The following is a 10,428-nucleotide window of genomic DNA, read 5'->3' on the forward strand; positions in this document are numbered from 1 at the left end:
ATACACAGATTCAGATTTTGCTGGGTGTTTGGACACAAGGAAGTCCACATTTGGTTATCTATTCCTTTTAGCCGAGGGAGCTATTTCTTGGAAAAGTGCGAAACAGACTGTCATTGCTGCATCCACTATGGAAGCTGAGTTTGTGGCATGTTTTATGGCCACAAATCATGGATTATGGCTGCGAAATTTTATTTCGGGACTTGGAATTGTCGACAGTATTGCCAAGCCGCTGAAAATTTATTGTGATAATGCCGCAGCAGTCTTCTTTTCTAAAAACGACAAGTATACTAGTGGTGCTAAACATATTGATCTGAAGTATCTTGCCGTTAAAGAAGATGTTCGGGAACGAAGGGTATCAATTGAACACGTAAGCACTAGATTAATGATTGCAGACCCATTAACTAAAGCATTGCCACCGAAGGCATTTCGTGAGCATGTTGAAAGAATGAGCGTTATTGAAAACGGTTAACGTTATGTTAAGGTTGTGTTTTGAAATATTTGATACATAGAGCTCAATATAGTTTCGTTTCTGTATTAAAGTATCCTGTTTAGTTTATGAAGTATATATACATGAATGTTTTATTATGTTAATATAAACAGGATTTGTCTTTGACAAAGACATTATCGTGGACCATTATGAAAAGTTCATTATGAATCATATTGAGTTTGAAATTAGTATTGTGATACATGGAAGGGACTGCGTTAAATAAGTGACGTATTACCGCCATGATTCTTATTAATTTCTAACTTAACGATGACTTATGTTCTAACCAATATAACAAAGGAATTAATTTATACTATGCATATTATGTTTCAAGTTCATTATTAAATTTATGACTTATGAGCCAAGTGGGAGAATGTTAGAATAATTATTATTATTATTATTCTATGGTTCAGTATGTTTTATTGTGGCTCATAATTAAATATCTATTTATGATTTAATAATGAGATAATCCTCTGATTGGTCAGTTAAGAAGATAAGATTGCAGTTTCAACTGCATATCATCAGGTTTACGTTGATGGAACGTATTATTATTTATATTTCATTATGAGACTCTGGTCCTCTCCCCAACCTCTGTAAAAACTAAAAAACTCTCTCCATCAGAGAATTAGATTAAGTGAATGTTAAAGGTCTGGAGGGAGAAACCAAGTTTCTAACTGAAGCAACTACGGGAAAACAATGGAGCCAAGTATGTTCCCAGAATGCTATTTAAATACAGTATGTGAAAGGCATGTGTTCTGAAGATCTTATGTTTTAGGATTAACTTATAAATCTAACTTCCATGTCATCATCATCAACAAGCACATGGGAACTTCTTCCCTGTGTCAAATCTAATTAAGTGCTTGTTTGGTGTAATGGAATTGAAATTCTTTTTCAATACAATTTTTTGAACTTGTAAAATTTTATTATTGTTTGTTTGGGAATAATTGCAATTCCCTATTTTCATGGAATAGAAACTTCTTAGGCAATTTATATCATGGATTAGGGTTCAAATCACGTTATGGACCTTGAATTGAAACAACCAGGTACAAAATTCATACTTGTAAGGTACAAAATTTCATATATAACACAAAACACAAAAAATCATAACATAAGACACATAACACAACATTATCGACCCAGCTGGAGTTCTAGACTGAAAAGAAGAGGTATATAATTTATACTCGTAAGGTACAAAATTTCATAACACAAGACACATACACATGTTATATAATTACTTATTTTTTTGAATCTGATTTAGGTACATAATTTGTATTCATAGACACAAAGTTTCACAAAACAAGACACATAAATTCATAACATAAGACACAATTATTAATTTGTTCTAGGTAATTCATATTCTTAAGGTACAAAATTTCATAACACAAAATACAAATAGTTACAACACACACAAAACACATGCACATAAATCAAGGTCCATAGTGCAGTGTGAACCCTGGTCTATGCTATAAGGATTGATTCCTACCCCTCTTAGGAATAGAAACTCCGATCCATGCCAATTCCACCATTCTTTACATTGTTTGTCCTTGTTTTGTTAACTCAATACATGCATACACAAACTTTTATTATTATTGCACAAAATCATTTTAGTCTTTATATAACTTATTTTCATTAATATTATTTGACAGGATAATAGGGCTGGCACCCGATCATAAGTGGACATCTGACCCGGCATCACATGGGAACCCAACGGGCAAGATCCCAACGGACAAAACTCCAACGGTTAGGAATTTCAACAGGTGCCACCTTTACTGACATTGAAACCAGCATTGATGAGAGAGAATTAAAGGCTTAGGCTCCCCATTTATGTCCAATGTTGTTACCGTTAGGACTCTAGTATAAATGGTGTTCTCCTCAGCTAGCAAAGGGGACGTTCAATACTCGGGACAAAGACACACTGTATTTTCTATACTGAAACTAAAGCAATACAATTATTGTTACAATCTGTTATTCTGATATTATTATTACCGGTAACATATTTACCATCATTGGTGCTTTCATTGAGAGCCTGAGTCCAACACTCAAGCAGGCGACGACACACACAACTCACTCCTCTTTCAACAGCAAGCTTGAAAGAATGGTGTCCCGCAGCTCCCACGGTTCTCGCAACGTGAACAATGACAATGCCTCAGGTGACCTCCGGGACCAACTCACCAACAATCGCGGAGGGGACCTCCGAGAACAGCTCAACAACGGGAGGCCCGGGGACCTTCGAGACCAACTCAACAATGGAGGAGACCTTCGAGACCAACTCAACAATGGAGGGGACCTCAGAGACCAACTCAACAATGGAGGGGCGAACCAAGTCGTGAACCTCCAGGCGACTATTCAGCAAGCAGTGACGGCGACGCTAAACCAAGTGGCGGTGGGACTACAAGGCCAAGTGCCCCCGCCGCGGCCCCAGGAAATAGGGGTAGAGACCCAAAGAAGTGGACTGGCCAGACGACAACCAGGCCCTTCCCAATCTGCACCAGAACGATTGGGACAGAGGGCGCCCGTGCGGAAAAGATTAGGATCACGAGTCGAGGGGTCCTCTACCAGAGATCCTCGCCAACACGAAAACATAGAAACCGAGAGATCACCCACAGAGGAGGTGGGCGAGTCTCGGGAACCGACCCCACACCGACACGTTGATGAGTCGGCCCTACGTCGACACTTGGAGGAGCGACGCGTTGATGAGCCGGCTCCGCGTCGGCACTCGGCGGAACGTCGAGGAACCGGCTGATGAGCGACGCGCTGATGAGCGGGTTCCACACCGAGAATTGGATGGACGGAACGTGGAGGAACCGGCTCCGCGTCGACACTCAAATAGACGGCACGTCGATGAACTAGCTCCACGCTGACACATGGAGGAGCGGCAGCTGGCCCCGCGCCGACACACTGACGAGTTGGCTCTGGTCGAGAGGCTGCAGAGAAGAATCGAGGAGTTAGCAAGAAGGGTGGAGGCACGGGAGCAGTCGCCGGAACCCGAGGTGCGGATGGCAGCACCATTTTCCCCAAGTATAATGGACGTACCTTTGCCGAGGGACTTTAGGTTGCTCGCCATCAAGGAGTACACGGGGGCCATTGACCCACGTGTCCACATGACGAGGTACAAGGCTGCTATGGTAATGATCGGGGCAGGGGACGCCATCATGTGCCGAGCGTTCTTGTCCCCCCTGGATGGAGCGGCCCAAGACTGGTTAAACACCATCCCAGATGGGTCGATCCAAAACTTTGGGGAGTTGTCCAAAAGCTTCCTAACATACTTCTCCGGTAGCATACAACGTAAGAAACCCTTCTCTCACCTCTGTGTAGTGAAGCAAGATAGAGGCGAGAGCTTAAAAAACTTCCTGATCAAATGGAAAAAGGAAGTCAATAATGTCTACGACTTCGACTCCAAGGCGGTGATCCCGATATTTATCCATGCCTTAAGATCAGGGTATTTCCACAAGCAGCTGAATGCCCACCACCCCCGCTCTTACGAAGATCTAATAAGGACGGCTAGCCGCTATGCCGAAGCAGAGGACGTCGACAAGAAGAAGAAGGACGAAGAGGACGGTAGGAAAGGTGGGAAGCCTGGGAAAGTGGGTCCGCCCAGCCAGGCACCACTCTCGAACCACCCGATCGCAGGGAAAGGCCGAGACCACGAACGACCTCGCCTGGTCCCCTTGCGTAATTTAACTCCTCTTACCCATCCCGTCAGTGTCATTCTAAAGCAAGCTAAAGAGATGGGAATGGTAGAATTCCCCAAGGAGTGCATGAAGGTCTCCCCAAAGGCAGACCAAACAAAGTACTGCAGGTTTCATAGGCAAGCCGGCCACGCTACGAATGAGTGTCACGTTTTGAAGAGACAGATAGAAGAACTCATCCAACAGGGCTACTTCCGACATTTCGTCAAGCGATCCAAGCAGCAGCAACAGCCGCAACACAATCCATCAAAAAATGTCTGAAGGAATGAGGATGGCACCGAGCCGTCCACCTCGAACGCTAAAAAAAAGATACCACGACCAAATATTTGAGCAGAATGATAGCGAGAAAGAAACCGAGGTGGCGCCCAGACGACAAAAGAAGCACACCATACACTTTATCTATGGTGGACCCGCAGGGGGCAACACGCCCGCGGAAAGAAAGAAGTGGAGCCGGCAGCTATACGTGGGAGAAGTGGTGAGTCTTCCCAGAGAAAAGAAACAGAGACAGGAGGTCATCAACTTCTCTGATGATGACCTCCCAGAGGGCCCGTTATCCAATCGTGACGCCCTGGTGATTGAGATGGACGTCAACGATGTCATTGTCCGCTGCATCTTAGTCGACACGGGAAGCTCAGTCAATGTGATGTATTACGACGCCTTCACCAAGTTAGAGATACCTAGGAACCAGCTCAAAGAAGTACGTACCCCACTCTCTGGATTTACGGGTGATTCAGTGGAGACGGAGGGGTCAGTGGTCTTACCAGTGGAGATAGGCACGAGCCCTAACATTCGCAAACTTGACGTGGAATTCATCGTGGTAAGACTCACTTGTGCGCACAACATCATATTGGGGAGGCCGGCACTGGAGAACCTCAAGGCCATAGTGTCGGTGGAACACTTGTGTATGAAGTTCCCCACTTCGAATGGGATATGGGTCGTCAGAGGAGACCAACGAGCGGCCCGCAGTTGTTACGTTAAAGCATGCAAAAAGATTGACAGAAAGGATCTACAAGTCCACACCATCTGCAAGGATGATCGATCAGGTATGGAGCTAGGAACATTTGATTAAGTATTTTCCTTAATATTTTGGTAGTCATTTGGGACTAGTGTCTGGTAATCGCGGTCCGCCCGCTTTGTATTATGAAATCTTTTGGAATAATATCTCGTGCTCGTGGTTCGCCCATGTTGTTTCAAAAAAAAAAAAAGGGACCGAGTCGCACACCCCGACCACAGGTTGGCCGAGACGTGACTCGACTCGGATGGCCGAGGCACACGCCTCGCCCACAGTGCCTCGGCCAACACCGAAGTCCGTCTCGGCAAAAAAAAAAAAAAAAAAAAAAAAACAATAGGCCGAAGCCTGCCTCGGCCACGATCGGTCGAGGCGACGCCTCGGCCATGATCGATCGAGGCGACGCCTCGGCCACGGTCGGTCGAGGCGACACCTCGGCCACGATCGGTTGAGGCGACGCCTCTGCCACGATCAGTCGAGGCGACGCCTCGGCCACGGTCGGCCGAGGCGACGCATCGGCCACGATCGGTCGAGGCGACGCCTCGGCCTCGATCGGTCGAGGCGACGCCTCAGCCTCGATCGGTCGAGGCGACGCCTCGACCGCGATCGGTCGGAGGCACGCACCTCTGCCAACCTAGGGCAAAGCCTGTCTCGGCCAGCATAAGAAATTAAATAAAATCATATGTGATTTTAAAATAAAATCACATACTCAGGATCAACCAGGATTCTGCACGATATCAAGCAAATTCAGTCTTACTCCCTAGTCAACTCAAACACATCCGTTGACTCAGGAGTAGGGGGGACTGGTGACAGGATAATAGGACTGGCACCCGATCATAAGTGGGCATCTGACCCGACATCACATGGGAACCCAACGGGCAAGACCCCAACGGACAAAACTCCAACGATTAGGAATTCCAACAGGTGTCACCTTTACTGACATTGAAGCCAGCATTGATGAGAGAGAATTAAAGGCTTAGGCTTCCCATTTATGTCCCATGTTGTTACCGTTAGGACTCTAGTATAAATGGTGCTCTCCTCGGCTAGCAAAGGGGACGTTCAATACTCGGGACAAAGACACACTGTATTTTCTATACTGAAACTAAAGCAATACAACTATTGTTACAATCCGTTATTCTGATATTATTATTACCGGTAACATATTTACCGTCACTATTCATGTTAATCAAATAATTAAATTTAAATTACTACTTTATTCTTACATTATTCATTTTCTACGAAATTATAGCTTATTTTCTCTAGCTCTAATTTCATCCCAATCAAAAATCATGTAAGACAAATACATAATTTTGATGCCACTCCATTAACTCCATTATGAGGTCCACTCCATTAACTCCATTATTATCTTTGCTTCGCAATAGTCATTTTCCTCCGACTATTCTTGACAGTCACTTGTGGCTAGCCACAATAAGGAGTACAACAAGGCATTGAATCATTAATAAACCTTTTTTTTTTTTTTTTTAATTGTTTTGAGTATACTCTAATTTATCTATAGCATCTACTCAACAAATTATGTCGACCCTTGATTGGGTATTTTAACTTTTTTACATACAAAAGTCAATTCATATTTGATTAACTTTATAAAAAAATCATTAATGAAAGAATGAGATTTGAGATGAAGCAACTATTGTTAATATTGCAATTGAGATGGACATATATATGTACTAATACTAATGTACTCATATAACAAAGTTTTTATTTTTTGTAAATTTTAGAAATGAGTTAATATGTTTTTTTTTTTTTTTTTTTTTTTTTTTTTTTTTTTTTTTTTTTTTGTCATAGATTTATAAGTGATAATCCACTTTTATTCATTTTTTTTTTATTAAAACATAGATTTTTTGTCATAGATTTATTAAAACATTCACATGTAGTCTTAGTATTATTGTGACATGACAATTTTTAATTCTCTATCAACAAAATCGTTGAAATGTCGTTAAATACAAAAACATTTTAAATTTTTTTAATACAAAGTAGGTTGAACCACTATATTTTTTATATTTATTTTTTGAAAAAAATTCATATTTGAATACCAAAATGCCCTTGTATTTAATGATATTTAAACTGTTTTGTTGATAAAGGATAAAAAATGATCATGCCACACTAATACTAAGATCAAAAGTGGATGTTTTAATTTAAAAAAATGACTTAAACGTGAATTGCCACTTATAAATCTAGGACAGAATATGAAATTAACTCCGTTCATTCATTTTTTATTCTTTTTTTTTTTGGGAATTAATTACATGGATTTTGGGTGAAAAAATTGCTTAGGAATTGTGGTGCTGGACGAAATTGATTTGAGGGGATCCATATTTTAACGGTTACACTTCAAGAAAAAAAAAAAAAATTCAGATGGCGTCGTTTTGCTTCAAAGCGATGCCATTTTAGACCTGGGTCCACCTTACAAGGTGGATCGAATTCATGGCATAACAATTGCGGATTGTTATGCTGTACAATTGTGTGTGCACATGAGTCTAGATTCATAATTTCTATACTGTAGATTCATAAAATTTATACTGTAGATTCATAATTCCGTCCTGTTAGTTTTAAAATTCTTACAACTTCAGCAAAATTTGTAATTATTTCATTTTTTTTCTTCATACTTTTATTTTCTCTTTAATTAATTAATGAATAACACTACACATATTCATATTTTTTTTTTTTTTTTTTTTACTTTCTACTTGTAAATTTTTTATTAAAAAAAAATTACCCACAATTTATATTCCTATATATTTTTATCAATAAAATCACAATACATCATGTGTGCTGTACGTCAATATATCATTTTCCTTAATTAATATACACTGGTTTCTCTTTCAAAAAAAAAAAAAAACATATACATTGGTTTCAATGTTCCCAAAAACAGACACCACAATTGACAGCACAATTTTTTGTTTTTTTTTTTGTTTTGTTTTGTTTTGTTTTTTTGTTTTTTTTGTTTTTTTGTTTTTTTGTTTTTTTGTTTTTGTTTTGTTTTTTCCCCCCCAAAACACACACCACAATTCACAGCACAAATTGACTATACATCACAATGGGTATCAATGATTCTATCAAAAATTGAGAAACGTGCGCCCAGGCCTTGCGAGTTGGCAAATTATTGTGTGGAACTGGACCATACAGCTAACGATTTCAATGAATTTTATAAGTTAGAATAATATACATTATATGTTAGAATAATAAAATTTATAAAATAAGATAATGTACATTATATATTAGAGTATTGTATATTATGTATTAGAATAATGTACTTTATGTGTTAGAATAACGTACATTATGAGTTAGAATAAATAAACTTTTGAGATAGATAATGTACTTTATGAGTTAGAATAATGTATTTTTTGTGTTAAAATAATATACATTATAAATTATAAAAATGTATATTGCAGCAGGTCGTCACCTGAATTTTTTTTTACGCGAAACGACGTTTTTGGATTGCTGTATCCACACAGCTGTGGATCACATCCACACAATAACTATTGATGGGAGTTGGCAATAGCCTCGTCAGGATGTTGACATAGTGCCGCGTGTATAAACAACTAGCTAAAAGTAATACTAAGACTATCTTTTATCTTTGCAATACTTTTTCACTTTTAAAAGTGAGTTCTACTTCTACATCACTAAATCTGTAATTTCTTTACTATTTACCTCTCATTTTCAAAAGAGGTCTCACATTCACATCACATCAAAACAAAATAAATAAAAATCCAAATTATTTTAAAAATAAATCTTTAATAAATTAACCTCCACTCAGCAATGACATGTCAAATAGATCAATTTCAATTTAATTGCATAAACATTTTGTGATTTAAGTACACAAGTGTAGTTTTTGAGTTTGATGGCTCAACTGCATATTCGAGTATAATTCAGTTGTCTATTAGATCATTATTCATTAATTAAATATATGCATTATATATAATACATTACGGAGTACATTTTTTCAAAAGTGTGTGTCCATGTGTGTATAAGGGCATGCTCATATGAGAACGCCCTCCCACATAAAAACATGAGAATTTATCTAAGCTGTATAAAATAAAAGATCAATGGTTATCATTCAAAAATAAAGTGATTATCGTTTAGGCAGATTAGTCGTTTGTGTCTATAGAAAGTCCTTCTGATCTACATATGCAAAATTTGAGATTCCCTTATTCCATTTATTATATAGGCTTGTATTATATATTTAATTATTATTTATTTTGGGGGATTTTTCCTTAGTAATTATTTTAATGGTTGACTTTAATTTTTTTTTTTTAGTATGTTATTGCCTCGATGGTAGTGCGGTGTGTGCACTATGATGCTTTATCGTGTGCACTTTGATATGCTTAAGACAAATACACACTATTACCCGTTTGTGCACATATATGTTTTTGTGGCTTTGTGCACTTACGTGACCGTTTGTACGCATCCTACATGAGATGACACACATTTATTCGTACATTTTATCATTTTTATTTTTTAGACATTGTGTTTCATTGTTGTTCGTTGTATGCTCTCACATGGCTGTTTGTGTGCATCCGTGCAATGTCAAAATTCTACTAGACAATTTGTAATTCACCCTTAATTAAAACTCCTATAATGAAGCAATTAATATAATTTTAAATGCACACACAATTATAATTTTATCCGTGTAAATTAATTATGAAAACAAGGATACCAAAAAAAAAGAAAAAACATGATCAACTAAAATCTCTTTGATAGACGATTAGGATGTTTTATGATGTTCATGCATGTTTCTCATATATATATAATTATATATATATATATATATATATATATATATATATATATATATATATATATATTTCAATATGAGCAAATACCAATTTTGGTCCCACGAGTATTAGTAAAATCATAGTTTTGATCCACATATTTAATTCATACCAATTTTCATCCACGATTGTTGTTTTAGTACCAATTTTCATCCACGACTATTATTTTAGTACTAATTTTCATCCACGACTATTGTTTTAGTGTCAAAATTCATTACGTCGATCACCCCTTCGTTTAAGACATGCCGAAATATGAAATTATTAAGGATATTTTTGTCCTTTTCAAATTAAGATCTCAATTTGAGTATGAATAAAGGGATTTAAGTCCTAAGATCAATCCCAATTCACAGTTTCCTTCCTCAAACTAAGGTAGGATGAGGATGAAAACTGCGAATTGGGATCGATCTTAGAGGTTTATATCTCTTTATTTATGTTCAAATTGGGATTTTAAGTTGAAAAGGA

Source organism: Ipomoea nil, unplaced genomic scaffold, assembly GCF_001879475.1.
Source record: "Ipomoea nil cultivar Tokyo-kokei standard unplaced genomic scaffold, Asagao_1.1 scaffold2283, whole genome shotgun sequence".
Lineage (NCBI taxonomy): Eukaryota > Viridiplantae > Streptophyta > Magnoliopsida > Solanales > Convolvulaceae > Ipomoea > Ipomoea nil.